This window comes from Tiliqua scincoides, chromosome 2, assembly GCF_035046505.1.
Source record: "Tiliqua scincoides isolate rTilSci1 chromosome 2, rTilSci1.hap2, whole genome shotgun sequence".
In the NCBI taxonomy this organism is placed as follows: domain Eukaryota; kingdom Metazoa; phylum Chordata; class Lepidosauria; order Squamata; family Scincidae; genus Tiliqua; species Tiliqua scincoides.
The window spans coordinates 263,200,552-263,216,829 of NC_089822.1; the positions used below are offsets into that span (position 1 = coordinate 263,200,552).

Here is a 16,278-nt window from a genome sequence, read left to right on the forward strand (position 1 = left end):
CTGCACTCCTTTTCCTTCTGGAAAGAAACCCCACTGGACACACTGGGACTTACTTCTGAATAGACATGCCTTGAATTCTGCTCCAATTCAATTTATGGATGCAGTTCAGTTCAGCTCAAGTTCATGCAGGAGGCTGATCCATCTGGCTTGGCTCTGTGAGTGCTGCACCCCCAAAGAGGTGGGCATTTGACCCTGATTCCGTCTCGTGTTCCACACTTTGTGGGCGATTTGCAAGCCAAGCTGGCTCAACCTGTTTCATGCTGCTGCTCCAGGCTGCTGGGCTCACCTCCCTCTGCTCCTTCTCAGGGCCTTTTGGAGTCTTGCCCTGTTGCATGAGACCTGATGCTGGGGAGTCCCAGTTAAGTTTGATCTTGGTGGTGTGGAGCCTCATGCTCAGCTCCACCCACTCTGCCAAAGATCTCCAGCAGCTCATGGATCGTTTTAGCAAGGCCTGCCAAGATTTTGGGCTGATGATCAGCCTGAAGAAAACACAGGTCATGGTTCAGGATGTGGACTCACCTCCCTGCATTACAATCTCTGCACATGAACTGGAGGTTGTCCATGACTTTGTGTACCTTGGCTCAACGATCTCCGACACTCTTTCTCTCGATACCGAGCTAAACAAACGCATCGGTAAAGCAGCTACCACGTTTTCCAGACTCACAAAGAGAGTCTGGTCCAACAAGAAGCTGACAGAAGCTTGGAGGCAGCCTGTGCAACATGGCCTTTCCCAGTTTGAAGAGACACTTGGCCAACAGACTGAGGCAAAGAAGGAAGGCCCATAGCCAGGGAGACAGACCAGGGACAGACTGCACTTGCTCCCGGTGTGGAAGGGATTGTCACTCCCGGATTGGCCTTTTCAGCCACACTAGACGCTGTGCCAGAACCACTTTTCAGAGCGCGATACCATAGTCTTTCGAGACTGAAAGTTGCCAACAACAAGGAGCCTCATGACACGTGAGCAGCGCACACACTGCATAGCATGGCAAGCCAGCTGTATGCTATACATATTCTGTTCTGAGCAAACCTCAGAATCACAGGGCCTGAACCACAGGGAGATGAATGCTGGAGTTCTCAGGTGGGGGTGCTCTTCCCCACCCCGCATGAGCTTGGCAGCAGAAGTTCCATCAGTGCCCCAGCTACATGCGGAATGGCTTCACCCTCTCCTTAGCATAAAGCTTTAACCCCATGATCATGATATTGACTCCCCCCTGCCCTTGTAGCTGCCATGTATCAAGGAAGAAAAGGGGAGAGGGAGGCACAGCATGGTCTTTGGGGCTGGGGCCTTCCACTGGCTTTGGGGCCTCACAGGGCTTGGTGACGTTGTTTGGCAGACCAGATGCCAATTCCTGTTTCAGAGGCAGCAAAAATGACTTCCTGAAAAAGAAAAGGGCAAGAAAAAGCCACTGGCCACATGATGGAGGAGCCCCCTTACCCACAGAGGCCACATTCCGGTAATTCTCCAGCATGACTTCCCTGTACAAGGCTCTTTGGTCTGGGTCCAGCAGAGCTGCCTCTTTCTCGGTGAAATGCACGGCCACATCCTTGAAAATCACCGGACCCTGCAAGAACAAAACACCCTCAGACAGTGTCCAGGACCCCAGACCTTCCTCTGCATCTCCAGCACAGTCAGGAAATGAGTGGCTCCCAATCCAGACAAAACATCCACACTTCCCTTTCTCACCAGAAGAATCATGCAAGTATTTTCAGGCATCAAGTATAATCTTTTCCTGATCATGGATCCAGATAGTTTTTGAAGCAGTTTAGTCTCCACAGAATGGATAAAAACATTTGGGGAAAGCTGAACAAGGAAGCTGGGCATTTGCTCTTCTCATTGGCATCCTGTGTGCTCTTCTGCTTACATGGCTGCTGTCAGGAGGGAAGTTTTCGGATGATCTGCTGGGAGAGGACAGTTCTCATCAATATGCTGTCAAGGAGGGAGGCCTTACTGTTCAGTGATGGGCAGCCCAGTCCTCACCTGCACCGGCACAAATAAGGCCTGCGAAGCAGCCAGCGCAGGTGAGGAGGCGGCTACAGGGGAGTTTCTATTCTTACCACATCCCAGCCAGACCTATGGGGTTACTCAAATCTCCACCAGCTATATAGCTAGCAGACGTCCAAGCATCTTAGTGCAACACTGGCTCGCCCTTGAGAGAGGTCAGGATAAGGTAGAGGAGACACCCGTTGATCTTGCCAGGAAATTTTTAACAATCCTAGGCTGCACCCTACCCACACTTACCTAGAAGTAAGTCCCATTGACTATCATTGTTAAATGACTATACATAGTAGCTTGTTAAAAGTACAGGTCTATCACATTTCCTCAAATGCAGTCACATCCCAGGGGAGCATCAAGTCTAATATACTAAAAATAAAATATTGAAATGAATGGGGACCCATGAAATTGGCCTAGTGGGTCCTGACCCACAGTTTGAGAAACTACCATTCTAGAACTTCCTTCCTTCCTTAACCCGTTTCTGCCCAACCCACAGGTGTACCCGTTTGATCCTTGTTGCAACATTGGGCAGAAATGATTTAATCTTAATTTTTTCCATTGAGATACTTGATAAATCAACATTTTAAATGTTCACAGTGGCCTTTTGCTTCACCATCTGTATTGTCCGTAAGTGGCAACAGACTTTTACACATGTCGTAACTGTCCTGCTCTGGCTCCCCACCACAAAACTACCAACGTACTCCTAAAACTCCATACCTGAGCTGGATCTGCAGTACCCATTTGGAAGTCAGAGAGAGGAAGAGCTGATCCACACTGAATCCAGGTTGCCAGTCTGCAGTCTGTGGGAGCAGAAAGAACAAGGCAGGTCAGGGCTGGGTCTTCTCAGCATCAGGTCCTGTCCCAAAGCCTGGAAAGCAGCAGACAGAGACATTCTGGAGTGAAAGTCTCAAGGGGGAGGTCTGGATTTTGGTCTCCTCTCTTCCCCAACCTCTGAAGAAATTCTGGCATTAGGTGTTGTGTTGGAAAATGTGTGATAGGAACCAGAGGTGGCCCATCAATGGCTTTCTTGCGTACTGTTAAACACACACACACACACACAAACCGACTCCAACTGCAATCGCCTTTGTGGTTGTGTTCATTGGTGCAGCCATTTCTAGCAAGTTTCCCCAAAGAGAATCTGTGCTCAGGACAAAGGATCGTACTCTCCCTCCCTCCTCCAGCACAGGGAGGTCCACATTCCCCCCTCCCCAGTGCAGCATGCCTGGTACTCTGAATGCACCCAAGGGAAGAGCCTCCCCTCCCCACTGCACTATTCCTGGGTGTCGCACAGACCACCCACCTCTGCAGCCACAGACTCTCCTCCAGTGCAGAGTGCAAAGGGAAGATCCTGCCTGTGCTTGGGGGTAGCAAAGCAACCAGGTCCTTCTCATTTGCAAGCCTCCGCCAAGACCTCCTCCAACCAGGCAAGGGAGGCGAAACATGTGTCCCCAGGAATGCTTGAGCACTGCCCTCCCCCTGGATCCAGAGCATGCTGGGAGGTGTAGTTCTTTGTTTTCTTTGCCTAAGACGCTCACACTACATTTGCTGCAGACTTTGGGGAGGGAGGAGGCTTCTGGGTGCCCCCGATACGCTGCCACCCCTGGACCCAGTGGAAAGGAGGACGAGCTCTGGGCATTGGACTGTGGTGCAGAAGGGAGAGAGGCAGGTTCAGCTCTGTCCTGCAAGCATCTGCCTCTGCTGGGATCCTGGCCAGAGATGCTGAAGGGGTCTTCTCTGCAGTTTTTAGGAAAAGGCTTGCCCTCCCTTGTCACCACCATCCTGCAGTCTGTTTCATCCTCTCCCCTCCCCATTCGAGAAGGGGCCCAAAAGAAGCTTTCTACCCCGATGAAACCCCTGCAGGAGATGGACACTTGGTCCATCTTGGTCTGATTTCACAGGGTGCTTCTTATCCTAATCTAGCTCTAGTCAAGTCTGTTTTCAGCATCACACTAGGATGTTCTGGGGGTGGTGCCAGAAGGGAAATAAAGTGGCTCTGTAGGTAGAATTAGAACAGATGAAGTAGCAAATGCATGTGCTTAAAATATGGACCTCTCTGCCATGTGATATGCTGATAGCCAGTGACTCACATGGAGCTAAAACATTTGAATCCAAATGGAGGGTGTGCACCCTGAGCCAGCTTCTCCACATCCCTCTTGAAATGTGGGGCAAGAACAGGTCACAGCATTAACAATGACCAGCCCTTAAACCTCCTCTCTGGAAAATGATTTCCTCTTCTTCCTCTCTCCCCCCCCCCCCCATGACCACAGTCATTCACACAGTCCGGCTGCACTCCTTTTCCTTGGAGCTGGAGAGAACAACCAAGGTCAAGCCTTGGACCTTGGATCAAAAGAGCAAGGCTCCAGGTGAAGCTGCCCCCCCCCCTTTTCTGACTGATCTCCTGGGCTTGTCAATAGCTGCGTGACAGGCAGAAGGCCTCCAGGGGAAGCTTTCCTTGCAGCTGAACCTGCAATGACAAAAACACTTCAGAGCGGTCAAGGAGTCAGTGAATAAACATACAACAAGGAAAGACTGTTGCCTTCCTATCTGCTAGAAGCATCTGGCTGGCCACGGTTAGGAGCCAATGGGTCTGATTCCACAGGGTGCTTCTTCTCCTCATCTAGTTCTAGTCAAGTCTGTTTTCAGCATCACACTAGGATGTCAGGGGGGGCGTGCCAGAAGGGAAATAAAGTGGCTCTGTAGGTAGAATTAGAATAAATGAAGTAGCAAATGCATGTGCTTAAACTATGGAACTCTCTGCCACGTGATATGCTGATAGAAGGTGACAGAATAAGCAGGGTAATATGCCACTAGGGCAAATGCTTAAAAGCTTAAAGCCACACTATTTTCATTTAGGGAAAAGCTTAAAAATTGAAATCTGGCTGCTCTGCTGAATTGGCAGCTCTGCTAAATGTCAAGGTTGCTACTGGAAAAAGATAAATTTTAGAAGAACAACACATATTTGACTTAGACAAAGACAAAGCCTATTCCCCTTTGAAAGTAAGGAGGTGAGAAGATAAGAGGAAGAAATAGAAAATACCAGGGAAGCTTCTGACTTTGAACGCTCTCTGTTTGAATAGCAAACTAAAACAGATCACCATGAGCAGATGGGCGTTGTTTGGCAGAAGAATATGCATCTTAGCAAAGTCCTTCTACAGTTTTAAAATTGTAATTCTTTCATGCTTTTTAGAGCAAGGACAGTGTCATTGTCTTAGCTAGAAGCCTTACATTAAAACACTGAAAGAATTATTTTAGAAGCTGTTTGCTATTTTCACAGAAGTCTCACAGAAGTGCCAAGGATATCACCATGTTTGCCTGCCAGTTATTCTTCCAAGCTTTAAAATAGTCTTTGTCCTTAAAGTGTAATCAACATATATAGAGATATGGTAGCCATTAGAAATAAGTTTTAACTGCCTGATTTTATTAAAGGTCTGACTAAAGCATGGAAACATATAGAATAGCGAAAGCCCATTTTCAATCATAAGTTAGTCTCACAGTAAAGCTGCTTAGAAAGCTGTTTTACTAGTTTCACAGACTTTGGAATTTGGAAAAGGGAGTTGCATCTCAAAGATAAATAAAACTCCTTCTTGGCAGAAATATATGGCCAGCCAAGCTGGGAAAACACATATATACAACATTGTAGTAAGAAAGGTTTTAGTATTATCAGTTGGCAGGCTGAAATAGGTTTAGCTAGTGGGACACAGACACCTGCAGAGACGAGTTTAGAAAAAGAATACATTTGGAGGGTGGAGTTAACATTAAATGAAGTAGCAGGAACCTCGGAGGCTCCCGGGGGGGGGGGGGAATGACTGCTAAATAGATGTGTTTTTCAAGTGCCTCAACAATGAGGTACTCTTCGTTGCCAAGAAGAAGGAACGAAGGCTGAGATCTTGAACAGGGGAGTCTCTTGGAATGGCAATTCCAGAGTATTTTTTCCCCATTTGCTCTGTGCTGAATCACATCGTATCCCGGACGCCATCTTCGGAGATGATTCGGACAGCTGAGAACTCCCCCCCCCCACGGCCTAGATACAACAACATGACAGCGAAAAAAGCTTTCAATTGTGAGTAACCAGCTCATTAAAAGGCTATAAAAAGAACTGCAATCAAGAGTTTGGAAGGAGGAAAAGATAACTTTAAGATTATTTACGTTGGCTGGTAGCCACCCAGAGGGGAAATGAGCAAATCTGGATTTAAAGAAACCCTTGCTGGAGTATTTTTTTGTTTCGTAATAAGGGTGACTGCAAGAAAAGGACAGAGATAGAAGATAAGATCACCCTGCTGAATGGTATGCATGGAAAAGAAATAAATAACTAATCATCAACAGCTGAAATGACTTTTATTTTCGCTTTCCTAGCAAGAAGGCTCCATTCAGGCCTGGTCATTTAAAGGCATACTAACTTAATTTGTCAGTGTTATTGACCTGGATTACTGATCCACCCCTTTTGGAAGAAGGGATGCAAGATAATAAAACTTGGATGACTCCGTAATTGTTTGACTGATTTGACATTGCTATTGACTGGCAGTGGAATATTGACTTATGCTTTTTGGATATAAAAATTGGAAATTAGCCCTACAAGAAGGTGAAACAAGATAATGAGAGTTGGTTGTTTTTTTTAATTGTTGGACCATTTTATCTCTGTTTTTTACAGCCAGAGGTATATTGGCTTGATTTGATATTGATAAGAATGGCATTTAAAAATTTAAAGGATGTTAGTAAAAGCCAGTCCTTATTAATAGATTTGTTGTGGGATTTCAGAAGTGAAATGAAGCAACAGGTCAGAAAATTATCTGAACAAATGAAGCAAATAATCTCTTTCCTGACAAGCTTGCAGGAACAGATTACAAATAACAGACAAGAAAAAAGAATGGATCAAATGTCGGATGAAACTAAAGAAGTGGAGATTTTTGAAATGAGACAGGAGATGGAAAAAGCAACCATCATTATCAGAATTAAGAATCTTAAGGAAGAAAAAAGAGGGAACTTTCAGAAAGCACATTGTTTCGTGAAGAGGAAGAATTTTTGGATTAAACCCAAAAAGAACAGAGTGAAGAAAAAGGAAGAAGAAAAGAGAGGGGTTAAGAAATTTAAGAGAGTTAAGAAGAAAAAGAAGAAATGGAAAGAGCAGTGGGAGGAGGAAGAAGGAAAACACCAATAAGACGGAGAACAAAGGAAGTACTAAGACAGAAAGTGAAAATGGCTGAACAACAAGTAGAATTTTCTTTCCCCCCCTTTTATAGATATTAATGGACTGAATTCTTTTTAGAAATGAAGAGTATTCCATTAATTATATTAAATCAAAGTAGATCTAAATGAAAATTTGGAACAGAAATATTGCGAAAATTAAAGTGGTATTAAGATAACTGAAAGGGTTATTCTATAAAAGAGAAATTATATAAAATAATTTATAGATGGTATTTAATTCCAGAGAAAATAGTAAAAATGTACCCTGGGTCATCAAACAAATGTTGGATAAGTAAAGAATTGAGGGAATCTTTTATTATATGTGGTGGATATGCGAAAAAGCAAAGAAATATTGGAAAATGATATATAAACAGTTACAAGAGGTACTGAAGTGTGTATTACCATTTAAACTGGAAACATTCCTCTTAAATGCGACATCAGAAACTAAGAATCAGATAAGAAATATTTTATTTTAAATATTAGTTTAGTGGTAAGAAGAGCATATAAGTAAAAATTTTAAACCTTTTTATGATTGGATAGATAATTTTAGATAAAAAATATTGATTGTTTAGTTAAATTATTAATCAGTAGATTAACAAATATGATAATTTTTGTATTGATGAATAATTTTGTTATTAGACATTATCATTTTTTATTTTTTTTGTTGGACTAATGTATGTTGTAATCCATGGCCAATACCCTCATGTGTAACCTGTGTAGTCCCAGCCCTAAATCTAACTGATTTTCCTTACCTGTATCTGTAATAAATAAATAAAATTTGTTTAAAAAAAAGAAAGAAAGAAAAAGAATACATTTAATTAGATAAGCAAGAACATTCTTGAGAAAGCAACTCAAGAACTCAGTTTGAGTTGCAACTGAAATGGAGAAATGAGTGTTAAAGGGAGCTGGGAAAAAGCAGTTTGCCTGACATGTAATGTGTTCAAAGGTAAATGGGAGAAGGATTTCTTAAAAAGAAATTCTATATACAGTGAAAGTTTGGCTTGTTAAAATATATGAAAAATCACAAGAAGCTGGCTGAAGCCTGAGCACAAGGTGCTAGGCAACCACTGAAGGGAAGAGGTCATTTCTTGGCAGATACACACCAATATACCCCTTAATAAGTAATTGGTCACAATAGTCAAATAGAATTAAGGCATAGAAAAAACTGTTAAAGGCAGGTTTAAAGGACCTTGCTTAACAGAGGTTGGCAGAGAGCCCCACAGTGTTTTGCTGAGAACAGGAGAAGGAATGAAGGAGTGAGAAGACTGGTGGCTCAAGCAAGGCCATCCTATTCAGGAAAGGAGATGTATGTCAAGAAATAGGTCTGAAGTCCTGCCAAATGGTCAATGCCAGGCCAGTTCTGAATAAAATAAGGTTATAGCACACTCTACTGGTTCTTGAAAACTTTGTATTCAATATGTTTAATGGTTTAATTTTACCTTATTTGGAAACCTGTAACTTGAAGCTCACCTATCAAGTGTTTCTAAGGCTATCTACAGCCTATTAAGAGTTAGCTCCATATATGATGTCAAACTTCAGCCAAAGGGAAGTTCAAATCTTCAAACAAAGGACCCAAAATGTTATAAAGGGTCTGGTTAAGATTGATACTCGCTCTCAACGCTTTGGACAGGAGTCCCTTGAGATGCTCATTGCTGGCAACGTAATAAAAGCTTGCAGATGATCACCCTGACTACTGAGTCTTGCTTTGAACCTTGCAACACCTTGCAACAATGCTGATAGCCAGTAACTTGTGTGCAGCAAAAATGTCTGACAAATGCATGGAGGTGAGAACTATAGGCAGATATGCGCACTAGCAGAGACCAGCTGCTACTGCCCCTCCTTCCTCCCAGGTGTTTCAGCCAAACAGACCTTGCATTTCGCTCACAGAATCTGTAATGTTTGGCAGTATTTTGCCAAACTGTCTGCACTACATAAGAACATAAGAACAGCCCCACTGGATCAGGCCATAGGCCCATCTAGTCCAGCTTCCTGTATCTCACAGCGGCCCACCAAATGCCCCAGGGAGCACACCAGATAACAAGAGACCTCATCCTGGTGCCCTCCCCTACATCTGGCATTCTGACTTAACCCATTCCTAAAATCAGGAGGTTGCGCATACTCATCATGGCTTGTACCCCATAAGGGATTTTTCCTCCAGAAACTCGTCCAATCCCCTTTTAAAGGCGTCTAGGCTAGACGCCAGCACCACATCCTGTGGCAAGGAGTTCCACAGACCGACCACGCGCTGAGTAAAGAAATATTTTCTTTTGTCTGTCCTAACCCGCCCAACACTCAATTTTAGTGGATGTCCCCTGGTTCTGGTGTTATGTGAGAGTGCAAAGAGCATCTCCCTATCCACTCTGTCCATCCCCTGCATAATTTTGTATGTCTCAATCATGTCCCCCCTCAAGCGTCTCTTTTCTAGGCTGAAGAGGCCCAAACGCCGTAGCCTTTCCTCATAAGGAAGGTGCCCCAGCCCCGTAATCATCTTAGTCGCTCTCTTTTGCACCTTTTCCATTTCCACTATGTCTTTTTTGAGATGCGGCGACCAGAACTGGGCACAATACTCCAGGTGTGGCCTTACCATTGATTTGTACAACGGCATTATAATACTAGCCATTTTGTTCTCAATACCCTTCCTAATGATCCCAAGCATAGAATTGGCCTTCTTCACTGCCGCCGCACATTGGGTCGACACTTTCATCGACCTGTCCACCACCACCCCAAGATCTCTCTCCTGATCTGTCACAGACAGCTCAGAACACATCAGCCTATATCTGAAGTTTTGATTTTTTGCCCCAATGTGCATGACTTGACACTTACTGACATTGAAGCGCATCTGCCATTTTGCTGCCCATTCTGCCAGTCTGGAGAGATCCTTCTGGAGCTCCTCACAATCACTTCTGGTCTTTACCACTCGGAAAAGTTTGGTGTCGTCTGCAAACTTAGCCACTTCACTGCTCAACCCTGTCTCCAGGTCATTTATGAAGAGGTTGAAAAGCACCGGTCCCAGGACAGATCCTTGGGGCACACCGCTTTTCACCTCTCTCCATTGTGAAAATTGCCCATTGACACCCACTCTCTGCTTCCTGGCCTCCAACCAGTTCTCAATCCACGAGAGGACCTGTCCTCTAATTCCCTGACTGTGGAGTTTTTTCAGTAGCCTTTGGTGAGGGACCGTGTCAAACGCCTTCTGAAAGTCCAGATATATAATGTCCACGGGTTCTCCCGCATCCACATGCCTGTTGACTTTTTCAAAGAATTCTATAAGGTTTGTGAGGCAAGACTTACCCTTACAGAAGCCATGCTGACTCTCCCTCAGCAAGGCCTGTTCGTCTATGTGTTTTGAGATCCTATCTTTGATGAGGCATTCCACCATCTTACCCGGTATGGATGTTAGGCTGACCGGCCTATAGTTTCCCGGGTCCCCCCTCTTTCCCTTTTTAAAAATAGGCGTGACATTTGCTATCCTCCAATCTTCTGGCACCATGGCCGTTTTGAGGGACAAGTTGCATACCTTAGTCAAGAGATCTACAACTTCATTCTTCAATTCCTTAATAACCCTTGGGTGGATGCCATCAGGGCCCGGTGACTTATTGATCTTTAATTTATCAATGAGGTCTGAAACATCTTCTCTTTTAACCTCTGTCTGACTTAACTCCTCGGTCAGGAGGGGCCGTTCGGGCAGCAGTATCTGCCCGAGGTCTTCTGCCGTGAAGACAGATGCAAAGAACTCTTTTAATTTCTCTGCCATCTCTAAGTCTCCTTTTATCTCCCCTTTCCCTCCCTCACCATCCAGAGGGCCAACCGCTTCTCTGGCGGGTTTCCTGCTTCTAACATATTTGAAGAAGCTTTTATTGTTCCCCTTAATGTTGCTGGCCATGCGTTCCTCATAGTCTCGCTTGGCCTCCCATATCACCTTCTTACATTTCTTTTGCCACAGTTTATGTTCCTTTTTATTCTCCTCATTAGGGCAAGACTTCCATTTACGGAAGGAAGCTTCCTTGCCCTTCACAGCCTTTCTAACTTGGCTGGTTAGCCATACGGGCACCCTCCTGGATTTAGTGGAACCCTTCTTTCTTTGCGGTATACACCTCTGCTGGGCCTCTATTACTGTTGTTTTAAGCAGCCTCCATGCACTCTGGAGAGATTGGACTCTTTTTACCCTCCCTTTCAACCTCCTTCTAACCAGCCTCCTCATTTGAGGGAAGTCCGCCCGTCGGAAGTCAAGGGTTTTTGTTAGAGATTTGCCTGGTATTCTTCCCCCAACGTGCATGTCAAAACGGATCGCAGCATGATCACTGTTCCCCAATGGCTCAGTAACGTTTACATCTCTAACCAGGTCCTGCGTACCGCACAAAATTAAATCCAGAGTCACCTGTCCTCTGGTGGGCTTCGTGACTAGCTGATCTAAGCCACAGTCATTTAGCACGTCAAGAAATCCGGTTTCCTTATCGTGACCAGAACACAAATTGACCCAGTCAATATGAGGATAATTGAAGTCCCCCATGATTACAACCCTGTCCCTCCTTGTCACCTCCCTGATCTGTTTCTTCATTTCAAGGTCCCCATCAGATTTCTGGTCTGGAGGATGATAGCACACCCCCAGTATTACATCGCTGCACAAGCCTGGTAATTTAACCCACAGAGATTCTACGGTGGAGTCGGACCCACCTTCAATGGGACCCACTGTCTGTCCTAGAACCCACTGTCTGGGTTCACTAGGACCCACTGTCTGTCCTAGTGGCTGTCTGCTGGTATTCATTTGCATCTTTTTAGATTGTGAGCCCTTTTGGGACAGGGAGCCATTTAGTTATTTGATCTTTCTCTGTAAACCGCTTTGTGAACTTTTAGTTGAAAAGCGGTATATAAATACTATTATTATTATTATTATTATTATTATTATTATTATTAATAATAATAATAATAATAATAATAATAATAATAATAATAATAATAATAATAATTTGTGCTACGCTGACATACACTGAGATCACAATAATAATAATAATAATATTTTGTGCTACGCTGACATACACTGAGATCACTGCCAAGATGTAAAGTTTGGTCCAGCTGATTCCCACTCCTTCATGGATCCAGAGAGTTCACTAGCCATTACCTGCACAATTTCAGGTTTCCCTTCACAGTCATGAGGTCTAGATACTTAAAAAAAAGTATTCTACAATGAAAAGATAGCAACTTCTGCTTGCATAAACTCACAGACTGAAGATCAGCAGTTCTTAAGATTTTTTGGTCTCCAGAGCCTGACGGAGAGGGGCTGGTTACATGGTGCATTCCCTCAGGACCTTAGTTTCCTACCCAACCCCATGTTTTTCTCACAACAACCCTGTGATGTAGGCTGAGCTGAGAGATGGAGACTGGCCCAGTGAGCTTCATGGCAACTTCCAGGTCTGTAGAGCTCCCAGAGTGAGCTTCTTCTGGCCTCTACTTAGCAGGGAGTTTCTGATCATTCATCAGAACAGGGAGATGGCAGAAACTTTGCCCACATTCTGTGCACACATTTGGTTTCTCTACTGCAGCAATTTTCAGTTTTCTTCATCTCACGGCACACTGATAAGGCATTAAAATTGTCAAGGCGCAAACTTTATCCAAGGACAATTAAATTGTAATCCACCAAAATTCAAAGTTATAAAGTTGAAATTATACTTTCATATATCCATAACAAGTTTGGCAAATCTATTCCACAATTTCTCCTCATACCAATAAACAGCTGAGGGGAGAAGCCGCCCCCTCCTCCTCTTCTCAGATGCAAAAAAGAACCAGATCAGGCAATCACTCAGTCCACGCCAGGCACACACAAACAGAATGACACTTACTTAAGTCTTTCAATGTCTTTCCCTGCTGGGGCCTTCAGCTTGATTCAGCATGAATTCTTCACCATTGCTGCCAGATGGCGAAATCTCCTGGGCAAGCCCCCCTGGCAGGACTTATCTCCTCAGGAACAGTGCCATCCCCTGGAGAAATTTGTCTCTCCTGACAAATATCCCTGGGTCTCCCTGGATCCGCAGTTTTGGGGAAAAAATAGAGTGCCTTTCAAGAGCTTGAGAAAGGCTCATCTATTCAACTGCTGGCTGCCCCCCCTCCCATGTTTGTGCATTGCAGTATCTATTGCCTTGGTTTGATACTATTGTTTGGGATTGCCGGAAAGAGCGACTGGACTGAGATTCTTGCGAACAAAGGAATGTGTTTGCCAAGGCTACAAATATAAATAAGATAAGAGAACAAAAATAAAAACACTGCATCAGTGACATCTAGAAACATCTAGTGGATTTAAAAAGACATTGCAAAAACTGGATTTGTGTCTATAAGTGGGGCAAGGAAGATAATATGCTGAGGGCATCTAGTGATCTTAAAGAGCATTGCAAACAAAAGATATTCGAGTTTCAAAGGAAGGAACAATGAAGATGCCGGATAAGAAAGTCCGAAGTTTGCCAGCTTCGGCAGTGGATCTGAAAAATTAGTGAAAGGGAAAGACTGGAAGCAGACTGTGCAAGACAACATGGAAAAACTGTTGGCAATGGCACAGCAACAAATCAATCAATCTGCACAGACCCATCACAGTGTGGATGCTTTAACTAAACGATGTGATGAACTTAGTGGACACCTGATAGATGTGAAAATTACATCAGAAGAAGACAAACAAGAGATTGGGAAAAAATATAAGAAAAGACCAAGCTAAAATATCAGAGATAGAAGAAAATCAGCATGATGCGGAGACAACGTTAATGGAAACTCAGATGGATAGTGCAGCTCGAGTGGTGAGGATACAAAATATACCAGAAGAGAAAGGAGAAGATACATCGTGACAGATTGTCAGATTAATATCAGAATGGATTGATACACTGATGGGGAAGAGACCTAAAGAATTGGATTCAGTGAGAACAGTGAGCACTTGAAGAGTGCTCTTCTCTCACTTGAAGAGTGAGAAAACTTGAATTACCAAGAGAAATTCATGTGAAATCCATCAGAACCTTTTACAGAGATAAATTACTGAAGGCTCCACAGGAAAAGAAATGGACAGTGGATGATAAAGCTAGAATTTTGAGACATGTTCCATGGAGAGTGAGGAAGAAGAGAAAAAAGAATTGTCAAGGCAAGGTGTGGAGATGGGCTGGTGGACGCACCTATAATTAGATTCATGATTTTGGGGAGACAAATATGATTTCTGTATGGAACAGACGCCATTTGATAGACTATTGCTAGAAACAAAAGAAAAATATACTTTAAAAAATGTATAGGTTTTTATTGGATTTTGATATGCAAGAAGAAATAGAAACAATGTATGATAAAATGGGCACAAAATATAGGTCATAATATCATAATAGATCAATGGGAACAGATATGGAAGCATAATATAAAATGTCTTAGAGTAACACATTTTAAAAACCTGAATTATTTGGTTTAAAACTATTTTAGATGTTATAGATAAAGAAAAAGATGTGTAATTAGTTATTATGATTTTAATTGTAGTGAGGGTTTTGTATGTTAGATATTGGAAGGATTTTAAAATACCATTGAAAGATGAATTAATAGAGAAAATAATGAATGTGGCGGAAATGGACAGGTTTTCAGAAAATTTGGAACAACAACGAAAACCAACACAAATTGAACAATGGAAATTATTTTATGGCTGGTTGAAAATGAAGTTTTAGAAACATATGATAGGGCATTTAGATGATTGTATTACATATATACTATGATAAGATATAACAAATGAATGATGAATAAAAAATGATATTAAGAGGTACATTTAGAAGAGGAAACTGATTAAGATATGTAATAATTTATTAGTTTTAGGGATATATGATAATATATGATTTCCTGCACCCCGAAGTTGGTTGTGTTTTTTGTGTTATGTTTTATGTGTGTTAGTTTATTTTTGTTTTTGGAAAATAAAAAAAACTTAAAATAAATTGTCAAGGTGCACCATCAGTCTTTTGACAATTGTCAAGGCACACCATGCTGCCAGTGGAGGCTCATATCCCCCATTGGCCCCACTAATGAATGACCTTCCCCCAAATTCCTCTGACACACCTGTGGACTGCTTGTGGCACACCAGTGTGCCACAGCACAATGGTTGAAAATGACTGCTCTAGGGCTTTTGCACTGCACAGTTTTGCCCTGCTGAGCCCTCTGCTGCTGTCTGGAGGCTCGTGTTGCGATCTCACTGCCGGGTAGTACATACAGAGCTTCATCTACCTCACAGGGTTGTTGTGAGGAGGGGAAGAACCATGTATTGCACCTGAGCTTCTTGGAGAAAAAGCGACATAAAAAAGTGAAAACTGAATTAAATGGATAATAGTTCTGCTTGTACTAGGCATGAAGGCATCATGATGAACATGCAGCCATGCACCTAGCTAGAGGAATATGCAGTCTTTTGTATCTGTCTGGAGCCTGCCTTGACCTGGAAGTGAAATGCCTTGAGCACCCTGCATGGCACTGTCCCCTGTGATCTCCGAAGGGCTGCTGAATAGATTCAGGAGCCCCAGTGCAGAGGGGGACTGTGATTCATGTGCCTCATTAAACGGACCATACTGGGCACTCCTCCCTGCTCTCCCTCTGCAATTTCCAAATACCCACAACTCCCTCTCCCCCTCTGCAAACTTCCAACAGGAGAGGAAACTGAACACTTTCCACATGTGCTGCCTCCGATGCATTCTCGGCATCACCTGGCAGGACAAAGTTCCAAGCAACACAGTCCTGGAACGAGGTGGAATCCCTAGCATGTATGCACTGCTGAAACAGAGATGCCTGCATTTGCTTGGTCATGTCGTGAGAATGGATGATGGCTGGATCCCAAAGGATCTCCTCTATGGAGAACTCGTGCAAGGAAAGCACCCTACAGGTAGACCACAGCTGCAATACAAGGACATCTGTAAGAGGGATCTGAAGGCCTTAGGAGTGGACCTCAACAGGTGGGAAATCCTGGCCTCTGAGCAGCCCGCTTGGAGACATGATGTGCAGCATGGCCTCTCCCAGTTTGAAGAGACACTTGGCCAACAGACTGAGGCAAAGAGGCAAAGAAGGAAGGCCCATAGCCAGGGAGACAGACCAGGGACAGACTGCACTTGCTCCTGGTGTGG

General features: G+C 43.6%; 1 protein-coding gene and 1 pseudogene across 1 annotated transcript in view; both read right to left on the reverse strand.

The window, feature by feature from the left end:
* LOC136640361 (zinc finger protein 585A-like) overlaps positions 1–16,278 on the reverse strand; it is a 474,925-nt gene that overhangs the window by 275,364 nt on the left and 183,283 nt on the right. The window lies entirely within an intron of this gene.
* The window catches only part of LOC136640516 (zinc finger protein 208-like), a 163,825-nt pseudogene that overhangs the window by 102,546 nt on the left and 45,001 nt on the right, over positions 1–16,278 (reverse strand).